General features: G+C 41.9%; 1 long non-coding RNA gene across 1 annotated transcript in view; it reads right to left on the bottom strand.

Annotated features, from left to right (window-relative positions):
- Positions 1-23,462, bottom strand: part of LOC143881179 (uncharacterized) — a 36,915-nt gene extending 13,453 nt beyond the window's left edge. Inside the window, exons 1-3 of the long non-coding RNA XR_013251897.1 lie at positions 23,276-23,462; positions 22,953-23,002; positions 11,939-12,065 (exon numbers count right to left, since the gene is read on the bottom strand). This is a non-coding gene — a long non-coding RNA (uncharacterized LOC143881179). The remainder of the gene's footprint in view (positions 1-11,938; positions 12,066-22,952; positions 23,003-23,275) is intronic.
- Positions 23,463-23,794: the final 332 nt, after the last annotated feature.

Genomic DNA, 23,794 nt, shown 5'->3' with positions numbered 1-23,794 from the left:
CAGTCACCGTGTAGGAAACCATACTTGCTCCCAATAACTTTTACCCATAAAGAAGATTGTTCCACACCAAAACGCCATACCCATTTACCCAAGAGAGCACGGTTGAACTCTTTCAATCTCCGGATCCCCAACCCTCCATTCTTTATAGGAACACAAACCTTATCCCACTTTACTAAAGGAATTCCTCTTTTATTATTTGACCCACCCCACAAAAATCTTCTTTGAATCTGGTCAATTATCAAAACTACACTCACCGAACAGTTAAATAGAGACAGATAGTACACGGGTATGTTAGCCAAAACCGCCTTGACTAAAACCAGTCTTCCGCCCATCGAAACAAGGTTTCTTTTCCAGGTTTCCAACCTTCGTTCTATTCTTTCTACAATAGGGGTCCAAAGCTCTTTTCTCGGTTTTTCAACCCCCAAAGGGAGCCCTAAATACAATGAAGGTAGAGTCTCCAAACTGCAACCCATCACATTTGCAAAACCGAGAGCTTCTGAGGAAGGTAGATTGATAGCAAACAAGCTAGATTTCTGAAAGTTTGATCTTTGACCAGTAATCAGCTCATAGCATCTTAGCGAAGCCTTCAAATTTAAAATCTTCATCCTGTCAGGAGCACAGAACAGAATGGTGTCGTCAGCAAATTGCAAAAGCGACACTTCTACTCTGTTACTACGAATGATAAAGCCCTCAAACAGCCCCTTGCTACTTCCTTTTACCATCAATCAATTGAGAGTTTCCGCAATAATTACGAAAAGAAAGGGAGAGAGGATCCCCTTGCCTTACCCCCTGGAAGACTTGAAAAAACCTTTTGGCGACCTATTAACCAGAACAAAAAACCATGCCGAGGAGATGCATTGCCTCATCCATCCTCGCCATCGATTTCCGAATCCCATCCTCCCCAGAAGATAGTCTAGACAATCCCAGTCCACTCTATCATAGGCTTTCTCCATGTCTAGCTTACACAACACGCCCCCAGATCCACTTCTTGAATATGATTCAATGACTTCATTCACAATTAGAGAACAATTCAAAATTTGCCTCTTACTAACAAAAGCACTCTGACTATCCGAAGTTACAAAAGGAAGCACTACTTTAATTCGGTCAGCCAAAACCTTGTACAGGCATCCAACCAGGCTGATTGGACGGAAATCAGACACCTTAGAGGCGCCCCTTTAACCTTGGGAATTAAAGTTATAAATGTAGCCCCTGTGCCCCTATCAAGAGCCATACCATCATAGAACTCCTTGAAAAAACGAAGGATGTCACTTTTCACAGCCGACCAACAAGCTAGGAAAAAAGCTAAGCAGAAGCCATCAGGTCCGGGTGCTTTGTCTTTAGGAATCGAGGACAAGCCTTTCTCAATTTCCTCTTCATCAAAAGGTTGTTCCAATTTCGCGCTTGCCTCCAGATTCAGGCTATTGAACTCCACTCCCTCAGGAATAAGGCGCAAACTTCCTTATGAAGTATATAACGTATCATAAAAATCAATAATAGCCGAGGAAACCTCTTCCTGAGAATTCAACAGTATTCCATTCACTGAGATAGACTCGATCATATTCGTCCTTCTTCTAGCACTAGCCATCGCATGAAAGTAAGCTGTATTCTTATCTCCCTCCTCCAGCCATTTCACCCTTGATTTTTGTCTCCAAGATATCACTTCCGCAACAACAACCCTTTATGTTTCTGCTTTGCTTTTCCCAACTCTTCCCATTCTACCTCTGAACTTAACCCACACTTCTCCAGAGCTAATAATTCTTTTAACCGACTTTCCAGCCACAACTTCCTGCCCTGATCCAGATGATTTTGTTCCTTGGACCATGCTTTTAATTTATTCTTGACAAATCTGAGTTTTTTCCCAATCACCACATCTGCAAAACCCTCCACACTACACGAAGACCACCAATTTCCCAATCTGTTCTCCATGTTAGGATGTTTAAGCCAAGCCATTTCGAATCTAAAGGGAGGAGGGCTCCAAGACTCTAGACGCGGATCAAGAAGAAGAGGGAAATGATCCGAAACCGAATGCACCATATTAAAGCTTTCAGGGACCAAATCTAGCCACTCAGCACACACAAGGAATCTATCGAGACGACTCTTGCTAGGACCCCTAGACCATGTAAAGGAAGCTCCCGCTAAAGGAAGATCAATTAGCTCAAATTTTGCAATAAAATCAGCAAACGCTTTTATGTTTGTGTTAGATCTCACACAACCCAATTTTTCTCCCACTTCTTTAACCTCATTGAAGTCCCCCCCCCCAATACACCAAGGTATAGAAAAAGACTCCCTAACCTTCTCCAATTCCTCCCAAAACAGTCATTTCTCAACTCTAAGGACCGACCCATAAACCCCTGAAAAACAACCACATCGAATTGTACTCCTCCTTTTTTAAGGCCACCGACAAAGAGAACCTACCCCTCCATTCATTCTGTTTTCTCCAGACATTTTCATTCCATGTTACTAAAATCCCACCAGAAGCTCCGGAGGATCCTACAAAAGAGAAGTCCCATTCCGCTTGCACTCCCAACCCTCTCACGACACTTCTATCTACAACCTCCATTTTTGTTTCCTGCAAGCAAATAAGATCCGGTTTTAACTTGCTAACCAAATTCTTAACTTGAATTCGCTTATCCTGATGATTCAGGCCATTAACATTCCATGAAAGAATCTTCATCACAAACCAGATTTTGCAGACCGCTTCCCCCTCCTACAACTAGGTTTTCTTCTCTTCTGATCAATAGACTCCTCATCCATTTCCACTTCTCTAGCATAATTTAAATCCATCCTCAACTTCTGTAATTCTCTAACTTTCCTCCTTGAAGATTCTCCGGTCCCCTTGCTCAACGACTCCTTATTCACTGAATCTCTCATCTCATCTGTTTGAATTTCAGAAATAAAATCCTCCTCAGGTCCATCATAAACCAAACCCAGTTCCTTACTACCCCCAGAGTATGACTGACAAAAGCATCAACTTCCTCTTTATGAGATTTGTCCCTACATTTTCACCCGGAGAAGCTTCAGATATCTCCAAAGGAGCCTTCATAGAACCCATCCCCATTACAGGGAGGTCAGAATTTACTTCCTTTGCCAAATCTTGAGGCGATTGAATGGTTTCCATCTGACAGAGTTTCTGCTGTCTAGAATAACTTCGGTACTTCTTCGGGGTACCTCTCCCAAACCCCCTCACCTCCACACCATCAGAGGGAAGATTTAACCGGAGCTTCGTTTCTACGGGCAATTTAATAAAGGAAAAAGTGCTGAATTTCTTCAGCTCAGAATTAACAAGATTATCAGCTCTGATAACCAAATCTGGCTTCCCAATTTCCTTGTTATTCCAAAAACCGTCGCATCGCACACAAAAACTAGGTACGACTTGGTTAAACTGATCACAGACCAGCTTAACTACTTCCACGGACAATCCACGTCCCCCTTGGAAGCTGCTCCCATCGTTTATCTTTTCTATCGTCATGATGCTATCATCCTCCGCTTCCGAATCGAAATTAAGATGCGAAGCCACTTCTGCCAGAGCAATTCTCAAAACACCAGCCTCCGTGCTACAACCTTTGGAAGGAAACTCTAATCTCAGAGTCCTATCCTCTGGTGAGAACGAAGAGCAAGAAAGAGATAAAAAATCCCCAACTCCAACTCCTAAGAAATAACGACGGGACCTGATAGATTTTGATCTAGATCTCTCCTGACTTGAGTAGCTAACAGGAGAATCCGTATCACACCATTCATTATTACTGCTCTCGAACCGAAGCCCATTATGAATGGGCCCACACACCCCATCCTCTGATAAATGGGCCACGGCCCAAGGGCCATAAACCGCTACAGGTGACAAGAAGCCCACTTCCCAAGCCCCCCCCCCAAAAGAGATCTCGTGACCCGATTGCCAATGGGAAATAAAATCTGCCTTTTGAGAAGGTCTTGGAGAGAGAGCTTCAATAATAACAAAGAAGCTATTAACTTGACTGATGGGGTTCACCAATTTAGAACTGTCATTTCTCCCTCCAGAGACACTACGCCAGCTGTACCCTACAGGAGATAGACCATTTTGAAATTCAAAAACTCCGCCATGTGTCTCTGATCTATCTTGCGCCTCATGCAGCGCAGGATAGCCCATTGCACTATCATAGGCCACCTCTTCCACCGGGACTGCCTCAGTAACGAAAAGCTCCTCTCCGATCAAATTCACCTCCTCCTCCCAAAGAACATACTTTCAGAATTTGATACATCCTCCGAGAAATCCCCCACAGCATCGTCTTCCTGTTCTAAACCCTCGCTACCAGAACTAAACCCATCAAGATCCATCCTCCCTACCTCCTCCTCCTTCCAACCTCTCACCCATCTGACAGCCCCATCTAGAGATACTTGGATAGGCAACTCCTTGCCTACACTCCCTACTACAGAAATTTGCACCCTTGCAATGGAATAACCCTTTCCAGCTTGACAGGATTGACCCAGTTCAACCACTTTGCCAATTTTTTCCCCAATCCCTCGAAAATTCTCCTCACACCATGCCTGAGGTGGCACCCCTTCTATGCTCCACCAATAGTTGCACCCCTCTGAGCTGAACTTCTGATCCCATAGTAAAAGCTCCATAAAAGGAGAATTTATTGCATTTTCCAGACATTTATAAGTTGATGTCTATCCACACCCATTTGAGAAGAAATCAGAATCTCCAACTCTGCAATTTTGTACACAATAACTTCACAGTTAAATCCCTTCCTACTTCTCAACCACCTTTCCATACCCTTTAAGTCCCTTGACCACCTAGGAGTAACTCTACCCAAATACCTAACTCAGCATTACTAATATATTGCAGAGGGACGACTTCCAAATTGAAGCTCACTCCCTCTGATGTCTAAGGCTCAAATCTTGCAGCTCTCATGTCTAGGATGGCCTCATCCTGGATCTCCTCCACCTGACTGACCTCCTTCTGTCTTCCTCCTTCCTAGACAACCCTACTCTGATAAGGTGGAAAGTTATAATCCAAGCTTGACCAGATTTTCTTACACTCCCAACAAACCTTCGTTCTTTGGAAATTTCTAAACCCACATTTACAGCACCTCCAATCTCCCAAGCCTCCCTCCATTCTACGATTGGATATCCTATCAATTCTTTTGGACCTCTTATTCTTAACAAGAGCCCAAGAATTTTTAGGTAAAGTTCTGTTGACATGTTCTCCTCCTAAGGGGATCATATTAGCACCGGTGGCCACTCCACAACAGTCCCATCCGACGGCTCTAGGTCTTCCAGGCAAAGACTCAGATGCCCTTCCATCATCCATCCTTCTCATTGCAACTCAAGATTTCTAAAACCTGGAAAATGGGAGGATCTTCTACTCTCTTGCTGATGGAAAGAAGGGAGAGAATTAAAAAATGAGTAAAAAACGACAGCTGGTCCGCTCCTTCTTTTCATACACGATTAATGTCTTCTACATTTTTTTTCTTTTTCGCCCCGTTTACAATTCCCGTTACTTCATAGCAAGAAAGCTTTCTTTCCAAAATAATGGATAAAAATCATTATTTTTCCAAACCGAATAGCCGAAATTATGGATAAAAACCATTATTTTTCCAAAAAAGTGCTATATGGGTATTTCATAGGATGATCAAAAGTGTCCATTTGATTGATCACAACTTAAATAGGTTGTGCTCAAAAAATCATTTCGAAAGGATGATCCTAACCCTCCGATCCAAACTGAGATTATGCTTTTTTCCCCTCTTTTTCCCCATGATTCAGTTATTTGGTTATAACATAATAACCAAATTTTTAATCAGTTCGGTTTTTGGAAATTTCAGATCGTTTCGGTTTTCGAAATTTGATAACCGAAATTATTTCGGTTCTCGGATTTCGGTTCGGTTATAACCGCACGAACACCCCTATGTGTAAGGGCCCTTTTCTTCAACTCAATGAAGAGCCAAACATGGTTGCATTGCATACACATCACCCATGACAACACTCCCCACTTAGCACACCATACACACAATGCACATGGCCACAACTATTCTAGCATCCCTTATAAGCCCACCATTATAGTATTCAACCCCAAAATAAACTATCCTTCATAGAATTCAATCACAGTCACTAACAGAGGCCATCGCCACAATGAAAGAAATAGATGGAAGATGAGCATTCTCATGTTAATTTCTTTCATATTCCAATTCATTTGTATACAAGATGGAGTGGGGGCATTACATAAAGGAGGTTGAAGAGAGTATGTAGGGAAAGAGAAGGATATGTGGGAGAGGGGATGATGGTTGTCGGATCCAAGGGCGCACCGGCACAGCTTTTGGAATGAATGATAGATGGAGGTAGAGGATGCTCACTGCATCTTCTCCCAATAGGTGGATGGATAGAGTGAACACTGCACCTTCACCATGTAGGAGATGCACTAGCTCACCACCATGGTCGGCTACACTAGCCAAGCTCACTTCAATACAATGAGATGATAAGCAAGCATAATTCCCTTTTCCTTACCTATCAAAGCCACTTATAACCCACACAAACAAGGTGCCCATATCAAATCAGTTCCCAAGCAAAGATGGCCAACAGAGTGGCCTTTTCCCAACTATGGACACACAAGGGGTACCCCTATCATTTTAGCACCAAGGCAAAGGCAGCCCAAGGTCATCTCATAGCCACTTTAATACTAGATGGTCCCTTAGCCCACGTTGTAGGGACGGCCTCCCACTCCATAGGCCCCACAAATGGGCCACCTCCATACAACCCGGCCCCAAGGATGATGCCCAAACAATGAAAAAGGGGCCCCACATGGCCCAAGCCTTGCACTTATATCCCGTCCACGTCACCCAACCAATGTTCCTAAAAGGAACTTTACAATTTGCCAAAGTGTGGGAGTATCCAAGCTCCCCTCGTGTTTGTGCTTTTGGTTGGACTGCCTTCCAATCCAAAATTCAGATGGCGGATTTTCTTCAAAACTGAGAAATGTTAATCATTGATCACTGCCCCCTATGTATTCAATTGGGGGGATCAGTGGACCATATATTTTTACATTGCAGGATGTCTATGGAGGTCTGGAGTAGAATCCTGGCGAGATTTGGCATCCAATGGGTCTTCCCGGCTCATTTAGTAGACCTATTGGATAGCTGGTCTTTTCGCCCTTGGAGAAGAGGAGAATCTTGTGGTGTGTAGTCCTTCTGGCGTTGTTAAGGGTTACATGGAAGGAAAGAAATGACTGAGTTTTCATAGGTTTATCTAAAAGCTCGCATTATTTTTTTTTTTATCAAAGTCATTTCCTTTTCCATTTTTTGGGTTAAGATCCTCTCCTGTTTCAGATTTATCTCTAGCTCTGATTTATGGAGATGCTGGCTGGAGATTTGTGTTAGCAACAACAAGAAGGAGGCTGCATTTCCTCATTGGTCTCCTCGTAGTCAAGGCTTCCTAAAACTTAATTTTGACGGTTCGAGCTTAGGAAATCCAGGGTCGACTAGAATTGCGGGAGTCTTAAGGGATGACAGGAGTCGACATAGTGGGCTTTCTCTGGGCCAATTGGGCTTACAGATTCCAATAAAGCCGAATTAAGAGCGGTCTTCAAGGCATTAGAGTAGTGGATGAAGGCATCTTACCTGTTTGATTGTGGAGGGTGATTCCCTCAATGTGATCAGGTGATTGGATGTACGTCATTCTCATCCCTGGAGATTTGCTGAGTTCATAGATGAGATTAAGGAAAGAATTGCAGGTTTTTGTGTAAGGTTTCAACAAGTAAAAGTATCAGCCAATGGAGGGACTGATAGGTTGGCCCGTGCTGGGGTTGAGAGGGTGGAGTTGGAAAATTTTCATTTTTTACCGCTTTGATATTAGTTTCATGTATTTTATTTTTCTGTTTTGTATATTCTACTCCTTTAGCCTCAACCATCTCGGTTGTGGGCCTCTTCTTTCATATTAATATTATTTTGCTCTTAGCCATTCAAAAAAAAAAAAAAAAAAAAAAACAGGAAAAAAAAAAACCCAAAAGGGTGAAAATGTGTTTTAACTGACAAGAGGGGTAGGAACCCTCCCTCCCTCCCATGCCATGCATTTGCTCTCACCTTTGCAAAGCTGTCCACACCTCTCTCTGAGCCGGATTGCTTCACTGGAAACAAAGCATTGGGGTAGAGTTGTAATTGATGGGAATGAGAATCTTAGTGGAGAAAGCCCATTGAATCAAGATACTGTAAATCTGTCCGAGAAATCAAGCCCAAGGTGGTTGCTGGTTGTGGTGGAGGCAACACCGAATAGGTTGATGTCAAAATAACGGGGATCAACAGGGGCAATTATAGGTGTGTCTTTAAAGGTTCTTGTAAAGAATTTTTTGAGGATTGTTATTGTAAAGCTGGTTTTTTGGACCATGATTTTCTATGTTGGGTCCATACTGGAGGTTGTTGAGACATTTATTTCCATACTTTATGATTCTTTAAACGTTCTGCAAAGAATTCTTGGAGAATTGTTCTTGTAAAGATGCTTTTTGGACCATGATTTTCTATGTTGGATTCGTACTGGATGTTGTTGAGACATGTATTTCCATACTTCTCCACCAAAATCATCAGTCCACGAAATCCAATGTCTAACTCTTTATGCCAATAACTTTCTTGCTTCTTTCAACATCCCTTAGAAAACTCATTAATCAGTGCATTGTAAGTCACAACATTCAGCTTAACATTCGAACCATGAATCTCATCAAGCAATGTGAGAGCTTCTTCATCCTTCCCTTCATTTTAGATTACATTAATCAAGAGAATTGGATGTGATACCAATTGGGTGACAGACCTTGGTGCTTCATTTCCTCAAGCAACTTCAGTACAGCACAATTATCTGCATCCTTGCAATACCCATCAATCAGAACATTGAAAGTAACCATAGAGGCTGTCTGGATCTTAAAAATGTGGGCTCAGAGTGCCTGGATCTAAACAATTTGGACCAAAATCATCAATCAGGTTGCTTAAATCTAGTTGAGATACTAATTAAAGATCTTCAGAAAATAGAAAGAAAAACTGACCCTAATCTTGGGTAAGAAGAAGAGGATTATCCTTCATTCTAATAGAGATCTAACTCAAAACCATAAGAAAATTGAGAAATTATAGGATTTCTAGTTTGAGGAAGTTTAACTGTCAGTTAGATTGGATCCTTATTGACAACAATTGGGATTCAAGTCGGGTATAGAGTAAGTTTAGGACACAATCCAATTACCTAGTTGGTGGAGCTTTGGTATATATTTGAATTAGATCCTTTAGATGTGAATTTTTGTCTAGAAACCACTATGCTTACTGAAGTGGGTTTAATTGCAGTAAGGCTGGTTTTCAACTTATTATATTTTATCTCACTTTGAATATTTTATGTTTTTCACGAATTTAGGACACAAAAGAGAAGTACAATGAAACAATAGGCTTAAATAAGATGTTGCATCTAAGGCAGCATTGCCTCCTTTAAACTTCTAGTTCCCCAACAAGGGAAAGACTAACAGGTAAAAAAAAGCAGGGAGTCCGTTATAAGGAGCTCAAATCCTTCATGATCTCCAGAAATGCTTTCGATTGACGAGAAGGATCGGTTACCGCTCTGAAAGGCATCGAAAAGCCTTGCGAATGGAAGGGCTAGGTCTTAGAAGCAGAACACCTTCCACCAATGTCAGCCTATGAGAGTGAACGGAGTAACCTCTGATCACATATGTGAGTATAGACTTTGTCTTGGGTCTTCCGAGGACACAAAGTATGGATATGATATTTGTGATAATAGATCGCTTTTCAAAGAGGGAAATGATATCAGCACAACCAGGCTTTGATATTTTACTAGCACACCTTGTATTTTAGTATTTAAAGAGCTGTCAAAAGGTTATTACAGTTCCCAAAAAGCTCTCACAAGACAATTAAAACAGAAAACACAAGCTGGGTCTGTTCAATTATTAAAACATGGTTCTGCTGATATCATTTCCCTTCAAAGATGATGCATTTTGCATCATGTCACAAGACAAAAGATGCATCACATATCGCTTCTTTATGCTTTCATAAGATTGTTCACCTACATGGATGGAGTGCTGAGTTCCTAGAAGGTAGTACTTGATGTTGGAAACTTTGTTTAGGCCGTCCTCACTACAGATCGTTTCTTGAGTGGTGAATATACAGGCTCAATCCACGAAAGATTATTCCTTGTAAGATACTTGCAAAGATAAATGACAATGCGTACAGATTAAAGCTTTCGAGCAATATCCTTATTCATGATGCTTTCAATGTCAAGCATATAACTCCATACCATGATGATTCATCAGAATGAGAAGACTTGAACTCAATATCGAGTTCTCTCCAACCTGGGAGAGGGGGAGGGGGCATGGTTGTTGGGAGGGGGAGGGGGACACGATTACATAGAAGATTTAAATGCGTCAATATGAAACCTATCAAGGATTTTAAGGAGAAGCCCATGTTTTACCACAGCTGAGGATGTGACAGATAGATCAGTGTCTCAGGTCATCGATCGATGGGATTGATGGTCGATCAAAGATTCAGCTATCGATCGACAAGGTCCAGCTCTAGGGAGAGGAAGCAATGAGTTATTTTAGCATGCTTTTATTTTGAATTTATTTCTTTTCATCGATGAGTTAATGACGGACTAGGGTTCTTTTTGCAGATTAAAGCATGCACAAATTTGGACATTAATATTGATGTGCATCATTGGTCCAGGTGGATAGTGCCCAAGTGTGAGCCCGGTTGGAGGAACCACAAGTGGCAATGAAAACTGCAAACCCGTGTCTTTTTTGCCACTGGATGAGGTGGCGTGTTTTGGCATAGGGGTGTGACTGATGACATGGCAAGGGTGTGATGGCAATCACAAGACACCAGGTGTCCTTTTGGACACATTGATGTGGTGTGTTTTAAGATTTAACACACTAGATTGCTGACTAGGCAAGATGACAAGGCCAACAAGGTGCTGATTAAGCCGATGACATGGCAAGGAGCAATTAGGAATGGCTGGACTGTTTGAGTCGCATGACAGTTAGCCAAAAAAGTTCGGTTTGAGAATGCAACATAATTCTATGTTGCAGTTGCATGGAGAGCCTCACAGAAGAAACGTACAAGATTGCAGCAACCAGCAACCGCTGAGATGAACCTCAATAGCTTGCAAGATTAGAGTCACCAGAGGAAAAGGAGGAGGTTTCCAACTAGGGAAAATTCAAAGAGATGCACAGGCTGCACACCGTTTAGCTTGCTGGAAATCAGTTATATAGAAGAGTTTTTAGGATCGCCTAGAGAAAATGTTGGATCTCATTTCTCTCTTGACTTTCATGTAATGTAGGCACTAGATCCCACGACCTTTTGGTATATTCTAATTTATTATTTGTAACGTGCTGTTGCTAATTAAACAGAACAAAGTACGAGAAGCTAGTCTCCATTCCAGAATTGCTTAATGTATTTTCTGCACACTAAACTTGTTGTTTTATAGGATTTGTGGACTTAACGTAACTCAGCTCTGCACAGAGCATTCACTGGTCTTGTGCATGCCCAAACAGAACTGAGACATACCTCAAGAGAGAGCCGCCATTCATACGAACTAAAGGGCTTCTGTTTATACTAATTGTGAGCAGATCACAGTCAACCTGTGAGCAAATCACAGTTTGCTGCCCGTCCCAAGCTATGAATTGGAATCAGTTTCTAGTGGCATCATCCTTCCAACCCAATCCTGAACCCCCCCCACCTGTGCGAAGGGCGTGGAGATCGAGAGTGACTGAGAGGAGGGAGAGTAGGCACCCCCAAACATTCAATTTGAGGGAGAGCAACCCGGTCCAGCCCTTCATGGTGGAAGCTCGGATCGAAATGACTTTATAAGATGGTAAATATGACAAAGAAAAGCTGGACAATTGGCTAGACATGCTCAAGATGTATTTCTTGATCTACACAGCACATAGAAAAAAGAAGGTGAATTTTGCTAGATTGAACATGCTTTCTCTCACCTGGTGGAATTCATATGCAATGAGAAACAAACTAACAAATGTGAGCATGAGGCAATTCCATGCAATGATCCAGAAGTAGTTCCACCCACGAGGCTACAAGAAGGATGGATCGGTATGATAGCAATACCTGAAATAGAAGTTCGAACAGACAGTGTAAGAGTACAACACGAAATTCAACAAGCAAGCTATAGTGTTTGGGACCTCACTAAATTCAACAAGCAAGCTATAGTGTTTGGGACCTCACTGGAGGAACGAGGTAGCATCATGGTAGGATTGCATGAATACATCAGGGAGGAGCTAAATCTCTTCCCCATTTTTATTTTTTTTTGAAAGATGATTGATTGTATTTATATTCAAACCGTACACACATAGAGAAGGGACCAGGAGTCCCATATAGATACAGCATAAGATGGCCTAGGAAGTAACTCCAAGCCTTGCTAAAGAAGAGTTCCCAAAATTTTCCTCTTGTCCCATTACATTCACCAATCCAAACATAAATACCATCTTCACTATCTAACTCGAGAGTCATTCGTAAAAACATGAAAGAAACCACCAAATAACTTCTGCAATCTTCACCGAAGATCTAGAAGATAAGCAGGACCACCCTTCTTCCACAAAAAACTCCTGAACAAAAACCATAAGGAATTTCTCCCCTAAGAGGAGCACTTCTCCAGCTCCCCCAAAAGATGTTGGATTTGGTAGTCTGGCATGTCTGTGAGGGGTCCTCTGGTTCCATTTCCTTAAAACCACCTCTTTCTACTGGCAATCCTGTCTTCCACCAATCGAATTCCCACCGCCTTATTAGCCTCCCATCGAATCTTTCTCAAACTCCTCTCGTCAGCCAGAATTATATTGAAGAAAGGGTGTTTGGGCAGAGGCGAATGAGTGTCTTTTACATTAACTGACCCAGATAGATGATGGAATTCCTGAGCATTATCTTGAGCCTCCTTAAACAGTTTCCACTACCTCCTGAGGAGGTCTTTCGTAATTTCATTGTGGGTTAGGTTGTTTATAGAAGCCCTCTCTTCCTCATAGATCATCGTCTTCATCCTGTGAAGGATCTTTTCCAAAACCAAGAGTTCCATGGACCACTTCCTTTTCTGGCCCAAGGAATATGAGCGAAGGGAAGGTGAACCGTGCTGCACGTCGCTTTGATGTTCCATTTTTGCCTCAAGGTGAGAGTGAAGGTTCAAGAGTAGACCTATTTCCAAATCTCCTGAAGGATCCCAATGGTTTCCCCCAACTTTTTATATAAAGGTCACCGCCTGATTATGGCCAATGACCAATGATCGATCCCCTATTCCACTATAGGGTGTGAAGAAAACCCTTCTAAATAAAGCATGTATGTAGCCGAGATACTCATACCACTAGCCCAAAACCTTTACGACTCCCATTGACTCAGTAATAGAAATATAATAAGTACTATACTCAAAGAGCAAAAGCTTTTTGAGGGGTTGTATCCTGATCCTGACAGATCTCTACTCTTCCACACTAAATGACAAATGTTAACATTTATTGAGTAAAGCGCCATCTCTGTAATACGCAAACACAATGATATAAAAGGATCCTTCTGCTGCACTCTCAAAGTCCCTTTTATCCGCTATCCTTCTTCAATTGAAGAAGTGCCTACTAGTAGTCCCTCAATCCCCCGCTTAGAATACTATATCAGTTAGGTCCCCCGCTCTCCCAATCCATTTAGCTTCAACTTAGACAGAAGCTAGAGGGAGACCACTAGTCAATCGCCCGAAGGCAGCACATGCCCTAGGCAGAGGAAGGGGAAGATTAAGACTATCTGAGATCCAACCGAATTTTTTATCCTTCAACCCTACTGGAAAAAAAATTGTGGATTTTTCCAGCTTCCTTTTAGGAATTTTTCCTTGGGGGAAACTCCTATAATGGAACCCAAAAAGTTCTAAAGCAGGTCCTTGCTTCCGAGATAATTCAGAATTAAACTTTTGAATCTTGAATTTTGGTCCAAAGGGTCCTAATCTAGAAGCCCTAGATTTGAACGTTTCCAATACTTTGCTAGACTTCAGAATCCTACCTACGGAGATCCTTTGCTCGGGGGGGAGGATCCACCAGTCCAGGAATTCCTTTAGAAGTAGAAAGTTCATTCCTCTTGGTACCAGACCCAGCAGGTAACAGGCATATTTGACCAAAGCTCTTGCTCACAAATCCCAAAGCGCATCCAGCAGACACTAGGGAAAGCGAAGGTAAAGGATTCTTGGGAAAGGCATCCTGTACATTGTCGCCTTTTGCTTTTGATTGGTGGAATTTAAATTTTGAATTCAAAATGATGGGCCACGAAGGATCACCGGATTTCCGGCCCTGAAGCCCCGAAGCCCCGAAGAAGAAAACGGAAGGCACTCAACATATGTCACTGGCGGACTTTCCAAATTAGGGGAATCGAGATTAGCCAGGGTCGGTGAAGGCGAAACAGAACGAGACCCGGCTATATCTTGAATTTCGATTCCAATGGTATAATAATGGTCTGAAATCCGAAGTTTAACAAAAGAACCAGGTAACTTCCATCGAGGGGCTACAATTTTGGCCGACACAAAACTCATACAATGTTTGTGACTCCCTTCCATCTTCATCTCTAGAACCGGACCAAAGAGGCTCCCTAAAGCTTCCACCGTTGAAATAGCCCATGCATGAAGTGGAATACAATATAAGTTAACCCAAAGAGCTTCCGCACCCCGAACAAAGTCCCTACTCCAGGCAGAAAGAGAGAGCAATTGATTTCCCCATGCCTTCTCCCTTGGTCAAGATCTTGGAGGCCAACTCCTCCGATTCAGACATAAAGAGGACTTCGTTCTTCGCCAGAATGCAGGGGCAAGGAAGGGAAGGGGTATCCCAAAAACTTTTAGCCCAAAATGAAAGGTCATTTAGGGTCCCGTTTTTATCTTTTTTCCTACCTATTAGACATGCCTTTAGGGTATCCATTCGCACTTTCACCTCCTTACCCGAGATAGATAAAGTTGGAACCCCTCCCTCAACATGATCTTCTCGGAATCAGGCCATCGGCCGTCCTCATTACTATCATTTGCCGGTAAAACTGTTGGGTTAACGGGGATCACTACGTTTGGGGAGTTTCTGCCCTGCTGACACCATCGGCATTTATCCCCCGCCACTTAAAGTTGAGATAATCACAAGAGGGGCAATGCCAATCCCTACGGCACCATCCTGTTACTTCATTACCTCTCCTTTTAGGATCACCCCCACCACGGATGTTTCCAAGCGGCAGCTATCATATGAGGAACTGAATGGAGGGGATGATTTCGTTTTCTTTTGTTGACAGCGTCGGCATCTACTCCGCCATTTGAAATTGCAATAATCGCAAAATGAGCAGAACCAGTCCCCCAACACCTTCTCGATTTATCCTTACCCTTTTGGAAACCCCTTTTCACCATTCTTCTCATCCAGGTTCCCTCATCACAGTTGAAGGCTTCAAATCTGTCATCAAATCCCTTCCCCATTGATATTATTGAAGATATCAAGCATCAAAGCCATGGTGATCGAAAATCGGGATAGGAGGCACGAGCGGATGATCATACAAAAGACAAATCTAAGTACAATAGGAAGTTGAACACGCATGCAAACACTGTCCATAAGGCCCAGTGTGATCACTGAAACGACCTTGACACATGGCTGAAGAGTGTGCTGGAAGTTACACCCTGAGCTACTACCAAAGGAATCCGCGAAGACGGACACTAAGGGAAAGTCCAAGGCAACTCTACATGCTGTTGAAACAGAGGAATTACTCGAGCTACTTGCAGTTGACTAGAAGCCGGCATCCATGGCCAGATCTATTGAAGTACATTCAGATCCAATATGAACGAGAGGAGCTCTTCCATGTGTGGATTCAGGTCAAGCATCGATCCAAGAAGCCAGAAGAACCTGATCTCCAAAGGAATGGTGTCAAAGATGAATGATGTCGAAGATAAGGCTGACGACTACCCTACACCCATGGTTGTATCCCCTGGGCTGGATCCGTAAGGGTGTGGAGATGAATATCACTCAACAGTGCACCTTCATATTCGTCATCACTGAACGTGGGTGAGGTGATATGAGAGGTGATACCGTTGGACGTTTTCCAACTGATTCTCGGTGGCCCGTATATGTGGGATAGAGATGTGATTCCCTATCGAAGGGAAAAGTACCGGCTCATGAAGGATGGGAAAGAATAAAACATCAAAGCAAAATGACTAGTAGGAAGTGCAACCTCCCTTGTCTCTATAACCCAGGCCGAAAGAATGGTCAATTCTTTGGCAAATTTACATTGTAGATGATCAGACCTAAACCCCTTCCCACTACAGTGGACGGAAGCATCATCGCCAACCTGGAAGCCTCAATAGAAGGATGCACGTGGCTTACGTCACAATAGATCAGTTGAACACAAGATAAGAAGGTGCACCAGATGGTCGAGTAACAGTCACATCAGACTCGGTAGAAGCACAAGAAACACAATGACCAACATAAGGTCAAATGCAATTCCAATAAGAGAGAATTAGTTTGGCTACATTCCAACAAAGAAAGGCTAGAGGGAAGAAAAAGAAAAAGAAAATTCAAGCGGCTATCCCCCATCACCAGTTCTGATTTGCAGGAGCAAATGCATCAAAAGGGGGCAGGATCATGGCTTGGAGTTGACTCATATGGAACTACAAATTACAATCTGGTTCTAGTGGCAACTTGGCTTGCAATAGAGACCGAGAGTAGGTCGCATTGCACGATCTGAAATTGACTCTAGAGGCAGTTGGGCCAGCCATAGAAGTTGGGTTATGGTCTTTCCCCTTTGAAAAGATCTGGTCAGTCAAATACCAGAACAGTCATAAAGCTCTTCAGCCTCTTATGCTATAACTTGGGTCTTCCCCTCAATTCTTCAACCTTGTTTCAAAGTGAGAATGCTACTACCACTTGAATGGCTATCAATAAAAAAAATTACAACAACAAATGATGCAGGACGATCGATGGAAGGACTAAAACTTCGCTCTTATGCTAAATTGATGTAGTACGGATCTACAAAAAAGGATATTAGGGGTGAAAATTAGAGTTTTGGATCTTAAGATATGTGATTAGATTGGAAAAATATAATTACTAGGGTTTAGAAGAGTTCGGGAATCTGCAAATATATCTCGGTAAGGTGCATACAAGGGTTTTCTGTGAGACTAAGGGACGCAGGGATCAAAGTTTAATATGTAGGGATCTAGAACTAGGAATAAAGAAGATTAAAGCAAGAAATTGAAGTCAAGGAACGGTCCTAGAATCACTTTAGATCTTGCCTACGCATCACACCCAGGTTTTCAAGGTTTTACAGCCTGAAAAAGAAGGTTGTGCTAGAATCCCACTAGCAATCCCAAGGCATCGCATAAGGAGTCAAGGCCTTGCACCTTGGGAAGGTAGACTTCATACCCATGATTTGCAAGAAAGCAAGGAAAAAAAAGATTTTCATTTATTAATTTATAGAGTCCATCAAAAAAGTGCTCTGGGGCTTACAATATATAACAAAAAGAAGAGAAATGGAAAGTTCTAAAAACCTAATACTTCTGGACTAAAATGCCCTCTAATGACTAAAAACCTCTACCTAGTTAAAATTTTCATAATACATGTGTGATGCCAATTTAAAACGCTCATAACTCAAAGAAACCAAGTGATATTGGTGAGAAAAGATTGTGGTACCCCTTCTATAACTTAAGGGACTTAAAAGACACTTAAATGAGGAGTAAAAATTATAATATGGGCCCTAGGATGGTCCCATTATACTCTCCCATTTGAAAAGATTTGAACCCAGCAAATATAATGACTGGCATAACAAGTGAGAGTTTGTCGACTCTAGTCCTCACATAATCTGCAAACGATAGGCCCTTCCAGCGGACTAAGTATTTCCAACAAAGTACGACATATGGTCATATCCTCTGATGAGCACAATTTTAATATACTCTTTAAGATTTACAATCATTGGTAGAAAAAATGAAGTTGAGTCTTCTCTAGAAACACCATCCACATCCTTTGGTACTAATTGTAGCTATCACAAACTATGTCAAACTAGTCTTCTTTTCCAAGAGTGGAATATAGATCAGCATCATCTTTATCCTCATGTAATGTGTATGAGCTAAGAATCGTTGGAAGCTGCTTTGTAGAACGATAAAGACTCTAGTTCATTCCTCTAATTTCATGCGCTCCATAAATTGGTATCAATAATAATTGTTCAGGTACGAACTTCTGACTCTGTGTACTTTATGAAGTCTCCAAGGAAAGAAGACGTGCATGAAAATCTTGGTAAATATGATCCACGCAGTTCAGGTAGGACCATAACTGTTCAACTTTGGCGTTTAAGCCTTCCAACAACTCAACTATTCAATAAAGACTACATCTAGACGACATGTTTCCACCTTGACCGCTAATAACAAATCTGATGCAAGACGATCAAAGGACTGATACTTTGCTCTGATACTAAAATGACGTAGGACAGGTCTACAGAAAGGATGATATGTCTACGGAAAGGACGGTATGGGTAAAAAGGATTGGTGAAAATTAGGGTTTGGGATCTTAAAATATGTGATTAGACTGAAAAAATATATTTCAACTAGATTTAGAGCAAGGAAGCAGGGTTCGTTCCCTGGACTGGGGAATCACGATTCCCCGGACGCGGATTTGATTCGGGAATCAGTTCGAATCCCCGAAAATTGGGAATCGGGGTTCAGATTCGTCGGAACACCGATTCCCAATTTCAGGAACCTCGATTTCCAATTTTTAGAACCGTGATTCCCCGGCGAATCCCAACTCCCCAGCGACTCCCCGCGAATCTCCGGCGAATCCCCGACAAATCCCCGGCGAATCTCCGGCAAACCCACGATTCCCGCTCCCAACCATCCCCGGAGCCTTCGAATCCCGAATCGAAACCCTCTTTCGATTCCCGTCCTGGCAACCTTGGTTTAGAGTATGTTTGGAAGGGTACAGACAGATACTGAAAATGTACATACATATGTTGGGAAGGTACAAAACTATGACGAGAAGGTGCAGGCAAAGAATTTTTTGCAAGACTAAGATCCACATGGGTCAAAGAATAATATGTAGGGATCGATAACTGAAAATAAAGAGGATTAAAGCAAGAGAGAAAGGTTAGACCTCAAATCAATTCAGATCTTGCCTAGGCATTACACCCAGGTTTACAAGGCTTTGCACCCTGAAGTAGAAGGTCGTGCTAGAATCCCACTAGCAATCACGAGGCATCACACAAAGGGAATCTTAGCCATCACACTAAGGGGTTAAGGCCTTGCATCTTGGGAAGGCAGACTTCACATCCATGATTGCTAAGAAAGCAAGAAAAAACTGATTTTCATCCATTCATTCATAGCATCCATTAAAGAAAAGTACCCCGAGGCTTACAATATATATGATAAATAAGAGAACTAGAAAGCTCTAAAACCTAAAAAAAACCTAACACTTATGGATTAAAATACCCTCTAATGACTTAAAAACTCTCCCCACTTAAAATTTTCGTAATACATGTGTGGGACCTATTTAATGCACTCATAACTCAAAGAAAACATGTGATATTGGTGGGAAAAGACCGTGAGAACCCTCCTATAATTAAGGGACTTTAAAAAAAACCTAAATAACACATCAAAATTAGAATATGGACCCTAGGATGGTCCCAATCAACAAGATGAAAAGAACTATTTCCACTTTCTTCCAGAGATATCTGTGATTTCAAACCCCATGCTTTTCAGCAATAATGTTGAAAGCTTACTTAACATATCTAAAAGCAACAGCCAATTTTTCTCTTCTCTAGCAAGTTTTTTCAGCCATTCCCTATTGGCTTCTAGATCACTAACATGTCATAGATTCCACGCTTAAGTTCAAGCAACTTTGCATATAACTCGAACTAGAAACAACACCTGATAGTGTGTTGCTGGACAAGCCCACCTTGAATCCTAATCATTAAGCCCATACATCTTTTGCCCATACCTGAAATGGTTTTAAATCCGAAATTTAGGACCGAAATTTCAGATTTCGGTCAGCACTGAAACTAAAATTGCCCATACCCGAAATGGTACCGAATTTCGGCCGAAATTTCGTTGTTTTAATATTTGGTCCGAAATTCAACCCAAAAATCTCAAAATTTTTAACTGTATAATATTTTCCCGAAATTTTGACCGAATTACCGAAATTTGGTATTAAATAAAATATAGTTTTCTAAAGGTGTACCGGATTTCGGCCGAAATTTAAAACCATGCTTTTAACGCATCTAAATTGAATAAGTATCTATACTCAACTCAACTCAACTCAACAAAGCCTTTGTCCCAAACTAGTTGGGGTCGGCTAAATGAATCCTTTAGAAAAATTTCATGAAGAAGGTGAAAGGAATCTATCCGGCGCTAATCCCGGCTCTAGTTGGGTTCTTCTATGTGGATCATTTTCTTCCATTCTATCCTATGCAAGGTCATGTTCTCTGTTATGTTCCTAGCTATCAAGTCTTTCCTCACTGTTTTTACCCCAGTTGTTTTCGGACTGCCCCTACCTCTTTTTACTCCATCAATTTGGTACGAGTCACCTTTTCTCACCGGAGCATCCAAAGGCCTACGTTTGATATGTCCAAACCATCTTGTTGAGAAAATCCGCCGGGCAATCCGATCTGATCTTGCACAAATTAAACAGAAAAGTAAAATAAACAAACAAGCCACAAGATGAACACCGATATTTTATGTGGTTCGGCCAAGTCTACTCCACGGGCGAGAAACACTATCTTCCACTATGAGAAAAACAATATACAAGGATTACAATGGATTAATCGCAAACCCACAAACCGGCAACTCATTCCTTGCTTCTCAAACCCAAGACAGTACACAAGAGATAACGCGAGAGATAAACCCGAAAAAGAACCCGAGATGAAAAACCTCTTCTCCCTTTCTCTCTCTTTTTCTTCTCTCTCCTTTGGCAGCCAACACACCAAAGACGTCTTGCTTCGCCGCAACCCAAGAGAACAACACTTCTCTTTTTATAGTTTAGTTTTTCGCAAAAGCTAAAAATAGAAATCTTTATTTTTTCCTTTGCCTTCCCACCCAAGCAACCACCGTGGGTGGGAAATAAGGCAACTTTCCCAACAATCTCCACCTTGGCTTATTTCCCAGCCACCTGAAGATTTTCCATTGATGTCGCCACCGGTCCGCTATCGCAGCAAACCACCATTGGCCTTCTGAAGTACCAGCTACACACCTTTGAATCACCTTGGTTCTAACTCCTCCCGATTCGATCAACACGGCCAATGCACATGTGTAGCTGCTAACCCGTTGACTCACCTAGTCAACCTTGGAGAGGGATCTCGATCCATCCTCCCCAACGCAGGTACCGTCATCCTCTCACGCTTGCCATCCTTTCCCTTCAATGCCTTAGCTAAGCCCTGTTGAACTAGGATGTCCTTCACCCTCATCTGCCATAGGGTGAAATTGCCCTTTTCCATCAAATCTGTCGATGTTGAACTGAGTAGAACTTGATTTTACCGCCATCTCAGATTACTCCGCTCTTCATGGTGTAGCGCTCCACCTCGAACGATAATCTTTCTTGGACAATCTTTCTCCTCCCAAAAATCGCTCTAACCGCGATCCAACCACAACACCCACGATCACTCCACCCGGCCTCGACGATTGCTCCACCCGGCCTCGACGATCGCTCCACCTGAGCTTTGATACCACTTGTTGAGAAAATCCGCCGGGCAATCCGATCCGATCGTGCACAAATTAAACGGAGAAGTAAAATAAACAAACAAGCCACAAGATGAACACCGATATTTTACGTGGTTCGACCAAGCCTACTCCACGGGCGAGAAACACGATCTTCCACTATGAGAAAAACAATATACAAGGATTACAATGGATTAATCGCAAACCCACAAACCCGCAACCCTTTCCTTGCTTCTCAAACCCAAGACCGTACACAAGAGATAACGCGAGAGATAAACCCGAAAACGAACCCAAGAGAAAACTCCGAGATGAGAAACCTCTTCTCCCTTTCTCTTTCTTTTTCTTCTCTCTCCTTTGGCAGCCGACACACCGAAGACGTCTTGCTTCGCCGCAACCCAAGAGAACAACACTTCTCTTTTTATAGTTTAGTTTTCCCCAAAAGCTAAAAATAGAAATCTCTATTTTTGCCTTTGCCTTCCCACCCATGCAACCACCATGGGTGGGAAATAAGGCAACTTTCCCAACACATCTTAAGCGGTGCTCTCTCATCTTCTCCTCAATTGGTGCCACCCCCACCTTTTTACGAATGTCTTCATTTTTAATTCTATCTAACCTTGTGTGGCTGCACATCCATCTAAGCATTCGCGTCTCCGCTACACTCAGCTCATGCACATTCTGCTTCTTGGTGGCCCAACATTCTGAGCCATACAGCATGGCTGGCCTTACAACTGTCTTATAAATTGAATAAACATCTATGCAACGTTTTAATGATAATTGGTGGTTCAAAGAGTTGACACTTCCAACTCATTAAACAAGAGATATGTAAGAGTAGTGACTTTCTCTCCGTATATCCCGAGGAGTAACAATGATTTGGCTAATAGGCTGGCCAAACCAGGTGTTAGGAGGGATTTTTTTATTTAGGCAGCCTCTGCCCATTGACATTTTTGTAGAAATGACCATTTCAAAAAGATGAATTGATTTTTTTTACTTGAAATAATATTGGGATTAGGCCTAATGAGAACCTCTAAAATAGTATTAAATATGTGGTCATACAAGACTAGGTGAAGTTTGATTGATTTTTTTCTCGATTATTTTACTTACAATCTAAACTAAGAGTCGAGGTGTGACAATCAACATATTTGGATAATAAGAATGCATCATGAACTCAAATAAGATCAGATAAATGATTTCTCAAGTACTCAATTCGGTTATTTCATTAATTTGAATAGAACGCATCATGAAACTAAAATGAGCAAGGTGAATACTGAGATTACCGCAAAATGAGCAGAACAGTGTGAAACAAAAATGAGAAAGATGAGTACTAAGATTACCTCAAAATGAGAAGAACAGTACTTTCATTCTCACAGCCCACATCCAAAACCTTGGAAAATTCAACACAACAACCCATTTCAAACAAGTTCTAAGTAAGCTTATAAGAGACCCACATCTCAATTTAATTCTCAATAAAACAAAGGAAAAAACTATAAAATCAAATTCCAAGACCCCAATAAAAAAACCCAAAATTGAATCAAATCCCAAAAAAGGGGAAAACAGAAGAAAATCATCCAGAAAAGCCCAAGTAATCAAACAAAAATATGAGTGACATAAGGAAAAAAAGAGCAAAACAAGCAAAGAAAAAGGGCATGGAAAGAACCTTAAAAAGTCTATCAGTAGAGTGGCGTCTGTGGAAGCCTTTCCATGGGTCTGAATCATCAAGATAGGGAAAGGAAAATACTCTGTTTCTTCACTTCATTCCTTCGAGAAAGGGAAAGGTATTCTAGAATGGGATGATCCTAGCCCTCCATCTATAGAGGAACTTCATTATGAAAACTTCTGTATGCAAATGATTTTTTGGACACCCCCTATTTACGTTATGGTTTGGACGCTACAGTACTTTTTTGGAATATACTTGCATACACGGCCGTCCACCATATATCCTGTACGTGGTGGACAACCGTGTGTGCACGTACAGCACACAAAAAAATAGTGAGGCCCATATTATTTCGGTGATCTAAACCGTTCATTTGTTGGGACCTGATGTAGATAAGGTGTACGCAGAAAATCTTCTCGATAGGATGTTCATAACCCTTGGATCTGTGGTGATTTAAAATGGACGTCACAATATAAAAAATAAAAAAACTCAATAGATCTGAGGGTTAGGATCATCCTGGGG

Source organism: Tasmannia lanceolata, unplaced genomic scaffold (assembly GCF_043159265.1).
Source record: "Tasmannia lanceolata isolate RefF3 unplaced genomic scaffold, GAP_Taslan_0.1 ptg000007l, whole genome shotgun sequence".
NCBI classification, from domain to species: domain Eukaryota; kingdom Viridiplantae; phylum Streptophyta; class Magnoliopsida; order Canellales; family Winteraceae; genus Tasmannia; species Tasmannia lanceolata.
Note: the sequence above shows the minus strand (reverse complement) of the source record. Positions and strands in the feature narration are given on the sequence as shown.